Source organism: Furipterus horrens, unplaced genomic scaffold, assembly GCF_987537825.1.
Source record: "Furipterus horrens unplaced genomic scaffold, mFurHor1.1.pri manual_scaffold_11, whole genome shotgun sequence".
Classification (NCBI taxonomy): domain Eukaryota; kingdom Metazoa; phylum Chordata; class Mammalia; order Chiroptera; family Furipteridae; genus Furipterus; species Furipterus horrens.
In genome coordinates, this window is record NW_028327181.1 from 93566941 (window position 1) to 93580003 (window position 13063).

At 42.2% G+C, this 13063-nt stretch overlaps 1 protein-coding gene across 2 annotated transcripts in view; it reads left to right on the plus strand.

Annotated features, from left to right (window-relative positions):
• KCNJ16 (potassium inwardly rectifying channel subfamily J member 16) overlaps positions 1-13063 on the plus strand; it is a 46536-nt gene that overhangs the window by 11141 nt on the left and 22332 nt on the right. Inside the window, exon 1 of one of the 2 annotated variants that reach the window (XM_090291234.1) lies at positions 9563-9615. The exons of the other annotated variant lie outside the window; for it this stretch is intronic. The gene's annotated coding sequence lies outside the window, so the exon portion shown is untranslated. Of the gene's footprint in view, positions 1-9562; positions 9616-13063 lie in introns of those variants that run through there. 2 annotated transcript variants of the gene reach the window in all.

A 13063-nucleotide genomic window follows, 5' to 3' on the forward strand; every position in this document is an offset into this window, starting at 1 on the left:
CCTTCTGATGTTTTTATTTCATCTGTGCTATTGGCTGCATGTCTGATTCTTTGCTATGGCCCTGGGTGGGTCTTCAGTTTCCTGCTCTTATTCAAGGGGACCTTTATGAGACACTCAGCGGGCTAGTTGTCTTGACTTTAACTTATACTCTTCAATCATCCTGGTCTCCTACTCCATGAAGAGACTCGTCTCCCTTATTTTACCCTCTCATGTAATAGTTCTATTTAATTTGAGACTCTTGAGTGCATCGGCCCACATAGTGAACCCCTGTCAGTGTGTTGAATGCTATGATGTCCTTGGTGGGGGTGAGGTGGCTACTTGCACTGTTTAAGCAGAGCCTCATTCACAAGCCAAGAGAATAGGTGTTAGATAATACCAAATAGTCTAAAATTTGGTCTGCACCCTAGATAAATGAATATTTAGAGCACTGAAATATCAATTAAAAAGCACATTTTGGTGAACCACAGTGGAATTTTCAGATTTTAATTTAGTGTTTACTGTTTTATGAGTCTCAGTTTCCACATGGGATCAAAATAAATTTAAACAACATCTTCTGAAGGTGTGTTTGCTCCCTTCAGCTGGTATGTTCAGAATTATCAAATAAATTCTTATTTACACCCCAGAAATATACATCTAGTGATCTTTAGCTACCATGATGGAATATGTTACAATCTAAGAGTAAGCTTAGCACCTAGAGTGGCATTTTGGGAAAACAAATTCAGAACCTGACCTTTGACAGGCAGCTAGTTTCATAGTTGGAAATAATTGAAAGGTAGTAAAAGATTCCTCAGAGAGAACAAAATTCTAAAAGATGTAAAATAACCTTTCACAGGGAAGTATGGATGTTTGTATTTGTTTCCTGTGGCTGCCTTAATCGGTTGGCTTAAAATGAAAATTCTGGAGGATAGACGTCTGAAATCAAGGCCTCTCCCTCCAACGCCTCTAGAAGAGGCTGTTCCCTTGCCTCTTCCAGCGTCTAGGTCTTCTTTGGCTTGTGGTCACATCACTCCCATCTCTGCCTTCCTCTTCTCATGGCCTTCTTCTCTCTCTCTCTCTCTCTCTCTCTCTCTCTCTCTCTCTTTCTCTCTCTCTCTCTCTCTCTTTCTCTCATGCTCTCTCTCTCTCTCTCTCTCTCTCTCTCTCTCTCTTTCTCTCATGCTCTCTCTCTCTCTCTCTCTCTCTCTCATGCTCTCTCTCTCTCTCATGCTCTCTCTCTCTCTCTCATGCTCTCTCTCTCTCTCATGCTCTCTCTCTCTCTCTCTCTCTCTCTCTCTCTCTCTCTCTCTCTCTCTCTCTCTCTCTCTCTCGTGTGTGTGTGTGTGTGTGTGTGATTGAATTAGGACCTACCCTAATGATCTCATCTTAACTGAATTACATCTGCCAAGACCCTATTTCTAAATAAAGTCACATCCACAGGTACCAAAGGCTTCAAAATATCTTTTGGGGAGAGCACAGTTCAACCCATAACAGATAATAATGGCAAAGAGATGAAAGATTCCACATTTTCCTTAGAAAATATTAGAGAAACACAATGAAATAAAAATGTCTTTCTTTCCTTTTCTTAACAGCTATTCTTGCTCTTTTAGTTGGCTGTTATGAAATGGTAGGATAATACTAGGTGTAAACATTTGTTTTTCTACTTATTGCTTTGAATCTTTCATCCCTTTGAAGAGGCAGGGCCAGACTCGTTCTTTTGTAATTGGCCATCACTCCTTGACTTTGATGAGCTGAGTAAGCAGACAACTTTAATGCTGATAATAAACAAAAAAGAAGAACTTGTTTCAAAAGAGGAAGAGAGAGTTCAAATAAAAGGGGCAAAGAAAAGGAACGATTCACTGTGGACTGAGGAAAGGTGAAAGACATGAAGCATTTTCAGAAACCGTTATCCTTGAAACACAGAGAAAACAGAGATGTAGGTATTGACGCAACAGCTCATGACTCAGATTTTCTTCCATAACTTCTCTTGCGCCCCAGACGACCATGTGTCTGAAGCTTCTGCTCTGTTTTCCAGACGTCCTAGCCTAAAGAGAAATAACAACAGTGACATTTGCATTTACTTAAGGCTCTGAAAAAAATCAAAGTGAAAATAATAGTAACCTTCAAGGAGTGTCTGCCTGGAAGAACTGAGTCAGCAATTTTGGCCAGCACTGTTTCTTGGTCCTTGTTTTCATGGCAGCAATAGCAACGTATGCAAGGAGGGTGGAAAGGTGGGAATATCAAATGAATCTATCTGTGAACAAAGATATCTCAGTGGTGAAAAGACTATTGATTAGTCGGTGTTGCCTTCGTGAATTTGAGAAAGTGGCAGAGGCTAAAGAAACTTGAGCTGCTAACAGTTGCCGATACACAGGCACCATCTAGAGCGAAAGGATGGGCTGGAAAAATATTGAAATTACCACATCCATCCATGGCACTTCATTAGCCAAAGAGGTAAGAAGCCAGAGAAATACAGCCAGCAGAAAAGTGGGGGGAATGGTAAAATATGTTTACCTCACTTTGTGTGACTCAGACAGATTTGAATTAGCAGATTCGACCAACGTGAAACGCATGATGCACTATCACTCCTAGGTGTAAAACAATTTGGACTCTTAAAATAATCACACTTGTGAGTAAATGCACAGTGGGAAAAATGCCATGTTTCCAAGAACATGATGCATCCAACTTGTTGAGGTGACCAGTCCTGAGAGATGATAGGAACTGTTGTTCTCAAGACCCTCTACTGCAAGGCCGTGCGATTTCTCCGCAGAAAAACCATTTTCATCGAGAATTTCCTGCAATATTTTTCATTAAAATCAGAAAGACTCAATGATGGTTTTATTAATTCAGCTTCAATATATTTGCTCATAGATAATTAGGTTTCTAAGAAAACCAAGCTGCCCTTGGAAAAAAGAAACAAAAACCCACGAGTGATTCAATTCATTTTTGACTCATATCACAGAAGACTCGGAGTAATTTACTTGGTGGGTTTATTCACAAACAATTAAATTTGTAAGTTTGGTGTGGAGGCTATGGGTTCAAAAAATATATTCATGTAATGCTGCTGTCTTACATTTCATTCACCACCATATTGTGCAGTTTATATCGAGAGACTGAACATGCAAACACACAATGGCCAAGACCATATATGACAACACGACTCTGACCCACGACCTCCACAGTAGATCGCCTGGAAGACAAACCACAGCTCTCAGAGCAATGGGCCCCAAGTGGTCAAGACTTGGCCATTGACCCCCAACTGCCCTAACTTTTGTCCCTGCTTCTAACTTAGAACCAATGAGAAAAAGTAAAATGGGCTTCTGTGCAGCATTCACATGGGGTGCCTGCTTCCAGTTAACCTGATTCCAGCTTCTCGTGCCAGCAGGTGCTGAGGACGGCGGACTTGACCCCCCGCTTTCTCACGGGGGAGCTTCCTCCCCCTCTGCCTCCCTCTGAGTTGCCGCTGACCACAAGGCATGATGGCTGGCTCCCTTGCTAGGCTCTGAAGGACAACCCATCCCTGCTCTCCTTTGGGTGGTCTTCATTTATTTCTACAATATTTATTATAATTTCTATGTGGAACTCTTTAAATGGCGAGATGAACCTGCTGAAGTTGAGAAATCATGTAGAGCCACTGGGTAGTAAGCATAGTGCCCACCATTTTGAAAGCTAGAAACATTGACAGAACTGGTTCAAACCTGCGTCAACATCCCTTTGATAAATCCGTGATAACTTGGTGTCTGTATCACTTGGTTCTCTTTCCAAGTCATCACAGCACAAGTCTCACTGCTTGTGAGTCTCCTGCACAATCTGGTTTGGAGGGTGGTCCCTTGTAGAGCTTCTCAGGGGTGATGGGGCATTCACCTGTGATGAACTCAAATGGGTTCTATTTCCTTGAGAAGGTCTATTTGCCTTTATTAGCTGAGAAGTGTGTGGTCTTCCATATTAGGAGGTTTTAATTCTAATCCTGCCAGTAACTTTTATTGATAATAAGATTTGGAGATGCTATTGGCATGTTTAAGTCATTTTTAAAAATTACAAGTAACTTAGTTCCTATCTTCTGGGTTGCTTAAGAATTAAAACAAATAATTTCTGTAAAACCATTACAAAGTCCTAATATGTAATATGTATTTGATAAATAATAATGATGGTTTTTACAACAAGATGGGTGCTCCTATTTTCCAAATGAACAACCTTTTTATATCTGATGCGATGGCACAAGAGATTTGGAGCCACGGTTTAGATATTGCAGGTAACTTGCTTGTTTGCAGATTGTGTGAGGTATCAGATAAGCTCTGCTCTAAGACAATGTGTGCATTACGTCATATGGAGAATGCAGGCAACTGTCTTCGTAATTCAGGTGCTGTATACCGACTATACCAAAGACCAAGCCTCTCAGAACTGGGATGATTCAGTGTCAGACAAGCAGGAATATGTTGTGACCTCAGTGGCCTCTACTGGCTGAGCAGGTCACACCTAGTAACTTGATTAAGGCTTTTGGACATTAACTTTACTTTTTAGATTATAGAAAAATCAACATTTAGAAATATGTACCTGCAGAAGTACTACAAGATCCATGACCCAGCCCACTGAAGAAGGTAGCATGTCCTCTATTCTCCTTTGCCTCTGACATGGTGAAATGCTCATTTTGCAGACATGACGTGTGTAAGTTTAATTTCTGAATCAAACAAAGGAAAAATTCCTGGGAATTTTATGTGCATTTTTCTTAATATGATCACAGAATCAGAGTTAGCCATTTAATCCCAAACGAGACATGACCTCACTGGGGTTCGTCCCTTGACTCAGTTTCAGAGTTCCACCCCAGGACAGCCTTGGTCGTACTGCGTGTGATCTTCATCTCTTCCCTGATGTCAGGGCTGTGTTTGGAAGGGGAGGGGTGTCTCCAGCAAATGTTTTCCAAACAAATACATTGTGGGAATTTCACTGTTCTGTTCGCGAAAGCCATTTAGTGGTCAATCTGGAAACCAAGAAGGGAACAAGTTATCCTGTTAACATTCTGCAATCAAAAGGTATTTGTTTTATTTGGTGGTTTTCATTAGACGTGAGAGGAACAGGTCATTAGAGGGAAGTGGGAAGAGCTATCAGGAGCACCTGGGACACTTTTTTTCAGAGACACACATTCAATTAGATTCTTGAGAAATGTTACTAAGAATAAGCCCTGCATGCAGCCCCAACAACATAATCTTCAATTTCCTGACAGTGACTCTTTCAAATGTTTTCCATTCGCTTGAAATCACTATTCCTGTCTCTTCTGCTCACCGTCCCCTTATTTAACAGGGAAATACAATCACCAACCTCTTGCCATGTAACCTGTAGACTTGATTGCAGCTATACGGGTTCTTTCCTTGGAATCAGCCTGGACTATTCTTCATTCCTCCGCTGTTATAAACAGCCCATCCTGGACTATTCTTTACCCTTCCTTCCCTTCCCCTTCCCCTTCCCTCCCTGAGAGAATTCTGATGATAGTGAATTCAGACTTCCAGGTATCTCTAGGGTCTCTTTCCTGTGCGTTAGTCCCCTAGGTGATGCACCGTCTCCTTTACTGCCCCCGGCCCTGTCTGTTGTCTGGCCAATCCATTCCCACTACCACTGTCAGGATGCATTCTCTTAAAGGCAAATCAGATTGTCTTATTCCCTCGGTGGGAGCCCTTTAATCCTTCCTTAGAACAATCAGAATTCTTTAACCTGATTTACCAGATGCTGCTTACCACTCCAACTCATGCTTTTACCATCCTAGATCCCATGATCAAGCCAAATAGGCATTTTTATTTTTCCTGCTAACTCCAATTCAGGGATAACATGGTTTGTCTGAACCAGTTGCATTTAGTATGAATCAAGTAAAGGTATAAATTACACCCTTTGGGAAATGTGACCAATGAGTAGCTACTGCAGAGTGAATTCACTGCAGACCAAAAACAAACACATCCATGGTTTGTAAGAGAGTAGAGCTTTAAGTTGAATGTTTATAGCCTCCTTAATGTGTGATAAGCACTTAAGTGCTTATTAAATTATATGGGGACATTTAAAACTCTAACTCACTTTTTGCAGTATCCCTCTTAACAAGCCAGCAGTTTTAAACCCACTTTCTTTTCCATTCCATTAAACAAATGACAACTTTAATAAGGAATAGTGGTATATATAATTTAATGAGAAAATACCCTAGTGTATCAATTAAAGAGCAATTTTGTTTTCTGATCCAAATATTAGAAACAAGAGGTTTTCTCTGTACACACCACCCTCCCTTATAGATGCTTTAAAGGTGAATTTTGATGGAATTGGGCCTTCAAAGTTGAATTTTAATGAAATTGGGTCTTTGAAGTGGCATTTTAAGTGGAACCTAGACTGATCATGGACTCCATATAAAATAGACACTGGGAGGAGAACATCCAGGACACTGAGCAAACCCTAAGCCAGGGCTCAGCACATAGGGCTGTGCTGAGCTGACTCATCCGCTCACGTGAGCCAACCATGCACAGCTCTTGCCGGCCCCACGTTCTGAGATGTCCAGCAACTTGAAGTCAGCCATGCGTGGAGTATTTGCACCACAGAAATCGGCAAACTCTACCCATCAGCCCTTTTCTCCCTCAGAGAGGCCGCGATTAAAATCTGCCAGCACACCACTGCTTATAAATTCCGTTGCCCAAATGTTCCAGCAGCCCTGGTTGACTCCTGTTGCCTTCATAAGTCAGCATTTAGTGGTTGCCCATATTCTCTTCACTCTCAAGAGTGAAAAATTCAATCATCAGTATGCATACCAGGAATAGGAGGATGCTTTACAGATTTTTCACTGGAAGATGTAAAGCCTTGGGAGGTAAATTAGGAGGTAAGAAGCAATTATAAGATTCTTAACTTTTTTTTTTTTTTTTTGTCTAAAGAACTGGCTGTTAGAAGTAGTACCAGAAACATTTTGCAGGGGGGCAGCATGAGGACAGGAGAGTCTTGTGAATGCTACAGGGAGACATATTTTTATCTGAGTTTAAGGAAGGACTTCCTCCCTGGTAGAGTTGAGTCATCGTCAAATAGGAACAGAGCACATGGTGGGGGGTGGGGGGTGGGGGGCCCGTGTCAGTGGGATCCTTGTAAATGAAAATGCTGAAGCAGAGATTGAGGGCCAGCTTGAGGGGATAGTGTTGAGGGACTCAGGTGATGAATTCTTGTTGTGTTAATACTCTTCTGAGGATCCATATTTTGAATGGAATCTTCCCCTGATAGTACCTGACTCAGACCTTTTGGCAAATCTCAAAGAGTCACTGTTTGGGAGTTGGTACACCAACCAGCCAGAAAACCGATTCATTCAAATTCAGGGGGAAAAAAAGAAAAGACCCAAACAGACACTCTTAATTCTCACTGTTCAATTTTAAAATTAAATAATTTGAGAGGAAGGACATGCTAATCAACTTACTACTGACTTATTTCTGATTCCAGATTTTGAAATCTATCAGGGTAATCTATTCCACTGTAGCGCAGTTTGGCCACAGAGAAGAAAATAAGTCAGAGAGTTTCAAATAACTTAAGAATCACAAGTAGTGGGAGAGACTTTTATAAGCAGTGGAAAAGGAACGCATTGTTTAGTCGTGAGGACTTCAGACACTTCCTCTGTATCCTGTGGTAACCAGGCAGTTAGAATGATGGGAAGCCTGCCGGCCTGCAGAAATGGAACCCGTGAGGTTGGTTTGGGTCTCTCTGGAGGCTTGGTGTCGGCGGTGGCTGAGGCTGTGTGAAACAACTTACAATTTTTCCTTGGGTACGGAAAATCAGGTTACAATAAACATTTCTGTCCATTACCTAATATCTCTATTGTGCAGCATAAAAGTCAGACTGTTTTTCTCTATTTAAAATTATTCAATCAGCTTGATAATCATGTGGATTCTGTAGTGAAACCATGAGACCAAACAGGACACCTTCTTCAACTCCACCCAAAATACTTATCATCTTAACAGAAATTACACACAAAAGTAATTGTAGGACATTTACTTACTGGTAATTTAAAAATTAATAATGCAGCAACATCTTAGCTGATGAATTGTAATATTTCTTACACTAAAACAATATAAAACAAAAAGCTCTCTTCATGAAAAATAAACCCCTGTCGACCCCCCTATTCCTTCCCATCTGTTATTGTGTTTTTCTGATCCATTTGACAGCAGAACTCCCTACAGATAAGATGCATATGGTGTTCAATTCTGCTCACCCTGTTCCTCTTGTTCCCATCCAATCAGGCATTTGCCTCCTTAATTCTACTGGGATGACTTTTCATCGAAGTCACCAGTGACATCACATTGCCACAACCAATGGTCAACTCTCGCAGTCCTCATCTTGACTTGTCGTGCATCTCTGACAGATGACCACTTCCTTTTTGTTGTCATACTGTCCCCATTTCACAGCACGCATCATGGTTTTCCTTCTATTTCAAACAACCCTCCTTTGTGGGATCCTCTCATCTTCCCAACCTCAGATCAGGCTGCCCCAGAGCTTAGTCACTGGCACCCATTTCTTCTAACTACTCTCACTCTGTGCGGTCCCATCCGTGTTCGTAGTTTTAATTACCGTGTATGCGCTGATGATTTCCCGTCTTAGGCATCCATTCTGGATCTCGCCTTTCAGCTCTAACATAACATATGGTCCACCTGACGTTTTTAGTTGGTTGTCAGAGAGCGTATCCAATTACCACAACCAAACCTCAGCTGTGGAGTCTCCCTCTTCAAAATTCCTTCTCTCCGAGTTCCATCATCTCAGTAAATGACACCAGCGTTCACTCAATTTCTTACAAGTACCCACATTTTCATGACTACTTCATCCAGACGATAAAACTTCATATAGGTGAAAAATAGACATGGAGTAAGAAGCTGAGGCCCTCCCTTACCCCAACTCAGAAGAGGACAATAAACAAGCCACAAAGCAAAACCAGCTTCTCAGAAGAACATCGGAACCTTTTCCATGGAGCCACGACTGAGGTTCTCACTGGACTCGTAGGAGCACACGCTTCCTCCTCGGGGCCCAAGTGAAATGATGTTGAGCACGCGCTGTCTGCCGTAGGTGTAGGATTACATAGCCAGGGTGTGTATTTACACAGAAAAATCTTTATAATGACAGTAACTGAGCACCTACGTTTAAGAAGGACACACGTAGAAGAACTTGTACAAGTCCTGGAGGTCCTCATAGGAGAAAATCCAGCCTTCTGGGGCAGTAAGACGTTTGGGGACCATTTTGTGATTTGGGGAGATCCTTAGTACTGAGCAAGCTCACAGAGGTTTGGTCGAAAGGCAGAGATGGAGATGGGTAGCAGGGAAGGCTATTTCTTCTTGAGTCTTGCTTTCTCCACCCTTGGCAAGACGCTCTACTACGTGTCGGCATGGGAACGAGTTAAAGAAAGTGTTGATTCACCGGCGAGAAGCTGAGAACTCAGTGGCTTTTGTGTGTGTGAGTGTGTCCGGAAAGGCAAAGAAGAGCGAGATTCTCCTGTGGCGAATCTCATCTCCATGGCGGTAGGTGCTGGCAGCTTAAGAGAGAGCCCGAGGGGGCAGAGAGCACAGAAGCCTGCGGTGTCTGGCTGCTTGTGCTCTTACAAGATGAAAAGGACGCGGGGTTTGGATCTGAACGTCATGATCTGTAACTAAGGTAAGACCATCCAAGCCAGGGCCAATGGCTCACCTGCTCTCTTCAGCTCATTCTTTTTTTGTGGAACACCTGCAAATAGCCACCCGCCTGGCGCTGCCTTCGGCTCAGTAGGTGTGCCTTATTGCTGTGCCGTCTGTGGCTGGGAATAGTCTTTCTCTCATATGGTCCCTGGGGAGTGCCGGACCAAACGGATTAAGAACGTGCGTGCTGTTTATAGATCAGTGAAGGGAAGTAACGTTCAGAGAGAAGGAGGCTGAAAGCATGATGACTTGGCCAGCCGAACATGACTTACTGACAGGGGACAATGTGGAAAAGGATGAGTCTTTTTAATTTCCTGTGGAAACAATCATTCATAAAACTGGCTCCTTTTATGTCTTTTTCCCTCTTTCACTGTTCCAAAGGGCCACCAAAGTGGCACTGAGAATTTGAAACGGCGATAAAATACGCTGTCATTGGTTTGTAATTAATGACATTCATACAACTAAAAATGCAGACAGAAATACTGTAATGACTCATTAGAAAAAAAAAAAACCTGCTGAAAGGTAACTTCAGTAAATAGTAAGCTCCTCAAGCACTGGAGTCTGATGAGGCATAAAAGCAGTGGGGTTTCTCCTTTTTAATGTTTTCCTTCTACTCTTGTTGCCCTTTGATTTGTACTCTGGATTGGTTGCTATGGAGTGAATAACACCCGGGACATCCCCACGCCTTCTGGTTTCCAGGTCACTAGTGGAAGGAGCGGAGCCTGTCACTTGGAAGTTCCAGGACTGCATGGGCCGTGGGCTTATTAACCATGACTGTGTCTTATTTATAAAACACTCTGAGCTTTTCTTTATAAAAGCCCCCCTTCTTTTACTCTCTTGTGAGCCTTGAAATAATTCTGATAAATCAGAAGGAGCTAAGAAGCAATATTTCCAGAGCTTCTGAAAAGCCTATAAGCTTGTGGAGCCCAGACTGGCTCCTTATTAATTAGCAGCAGGATCTTCCCAAGTTCCTTCACTTCTCTCTGTCTCCTTTTCAGAAGCCTCTGGTGACATCCACCGCTTAGGTAGTATTGAATCTCATTCGACGTGGAGAGAGCAAACTAAATGGAGACAAGAATAATTAGCTCTCTTTCAGAGAGGAAGGAAACTCTGATATAGACGGGGATACGAGTTAATAGCTGAGCTCAGAATACTATCCCAAATGACTCAACTCCGAGAAACATACCTCTTGTTCTCAGGTTTGTGCAAATACCAAGCAACTGCAGTTTTGTGATGAGGAAGGTGGGCTATTGTTGCCATGTCAAAGGTAACTCCGGCAGTGTGTACCGGCCCTGACCTGCTTCTGATGCGGGTTTCTGACCAGTGCTGTTTTTCAGACCCACCCCAGGGCCTCGCCCCTCTGATAAGCCCAGGCTGCAGGCCAGGGATGGCGGTGGGGTCAGGGAAGATGTGTTGGGGTCACCTGGCCTGAGGGGTAATGAGGTTCAAGAAGAGAGTTAGGGCCAGGGACATTCTTCTGTGTATACATAGTTTAGTAAAGACGAACCAGTCATTTCACGCCATGATCTTTTAAAATCCAAACATCTGCCTCTGTCATGTTCCCAGTGGCTGTTTGACATCAGCTCAAGCAAAGCTTCTGTCTTGTCCATGTGATAAGCTTCCCGTGAAAACCACTGACATTTGTGGGCACCTGCTATTTGTGCAGTGTTACCCGAGTTGAGTCTCATCATTACCTTTTGCAAAGGGATGGGGATCCGAGATGTATAATAGCTGGTCTGAATTCATAAGTAAGGGGTAGGGATGAGATTCAAACAGAAATTGGCCTGACTCCAAAAATCAGAGCTAATGAGAAAAGTAAATGCTCATTTCATTTGCATTATATAAATGTTATCTCTGCAAAGACTGGTTCTGATATGAACCTAACAAGAGCTTCCTGGAACCCAGGTTATCAAAACCTAAATTTGGTTCACCTTCAAGAGATGGTATGTCCAAACTCACAGTGGGAACCGGGGCTACCCTGATCTAGAATATCTCCCACCCTGGGAAACTTCCCTGTCAATCATTGTCCTAGGATTTCCCTAATTTTTTACCAAGAAAATCCATGACCCAGTGTGAGGTTGTGTTTTGTTTTGTTTTGTGTTTAATATTTAGACATACACAAAAATACAAAATGAAAATGAAAACAGGTCAGCTAAAATTGAACAAAGGTACAGATTGTACAAAAACATGGGTCAGCATGATCTTTCTATTGGCATAAATATGGCTCATAATTATTTTTTTAAATAGAAAAAACTCGTGTTTTTATTTTGATGAGAAGATGAGGACTTTATGGTACCATTTATTTTTAATCCTTTTGGATATTCTTTCACCACAGTTCAGCTGATAAAATTATAGTAAATGCTATTTACTAGTTAATGAAAAATTACATAACCTAAACCTTGACATCACCGTGTAAACGGAGACCTCCAGAGTTATCTAGGTCAGCCACCTAAATCCTCAGGGAATTCTTCCCTGTATTCTTCAAGTTGATCATTCAAATTCTGAGCCGAGGGTCCCAATCTTCACTAGATTGTTAGAGAGGCTAACAGTGAAATCATTCTTCTGAAGACAGAGATTACATCAACCCCTCTTAGGTCTCTGAGCTGGGGTGCAGCCTCTCAACCAAACAAAGATGACACAATGAAGATTTCTAAGCCCATGGACAATGACTCAGAGGCAGAATCAAAAGACGATGTGTTGAAGGCCCTGGGTCTCTGTAATGAGTGTCCCTATGTTATAACTGTGAAAGAGAAAGGAATGGGGAATTGCCCCTAGTTGACCACTAAAACATCACAGCTCTTAGAACATGTTTTTAAATGATTGCTATACCTTGCACGATTTTAGAGCACAGAGAATTTTATTTTCTGTGTGTGGCCCTTAATCAATGGTATCTTTTTATTAAATAAATCCCCCCTCTCCATACATCCCATCCACATTTCCTGGTTGCAGCCTCCGTAACATCACATAGCCAGGCCCCCCTTCCCGATGGCATGAAGGCCGTTGGGGATGGTGATGAACTTGGAGCAGCGTCATGTCTTAATTTACTCAGCATGTCAGGATCACAGCGCAGGAAATAAAGCTGCTGCTGAAGGAGCTACATGGAGTTGTGAATACATGAATGTATATTTTCTTTAATATTTTCTCCTCCTTCAGTTCTTTTTCTGAGGCTCCACTCCACCGCTGTAGTGACTTCTCTTAAAATGCAAGATACCCAGAATGGGATGTTACTCTTTAGATATGAAATATCTGCAATGAAACAAACTTTAAGTACGTACCTGCCCTCAAAATTCTGTGGATGAAAACTACTTTGGTTGGACCTTGGCCTTGGTTGTCTGGGAAAGATATACTTTTAAGCTTATTTGTTGCTCCTCCCATTCTCACTGCTCATCTTTGCTGGCCTTCTGGGCTCGAGACTGCTCCATGTTTAG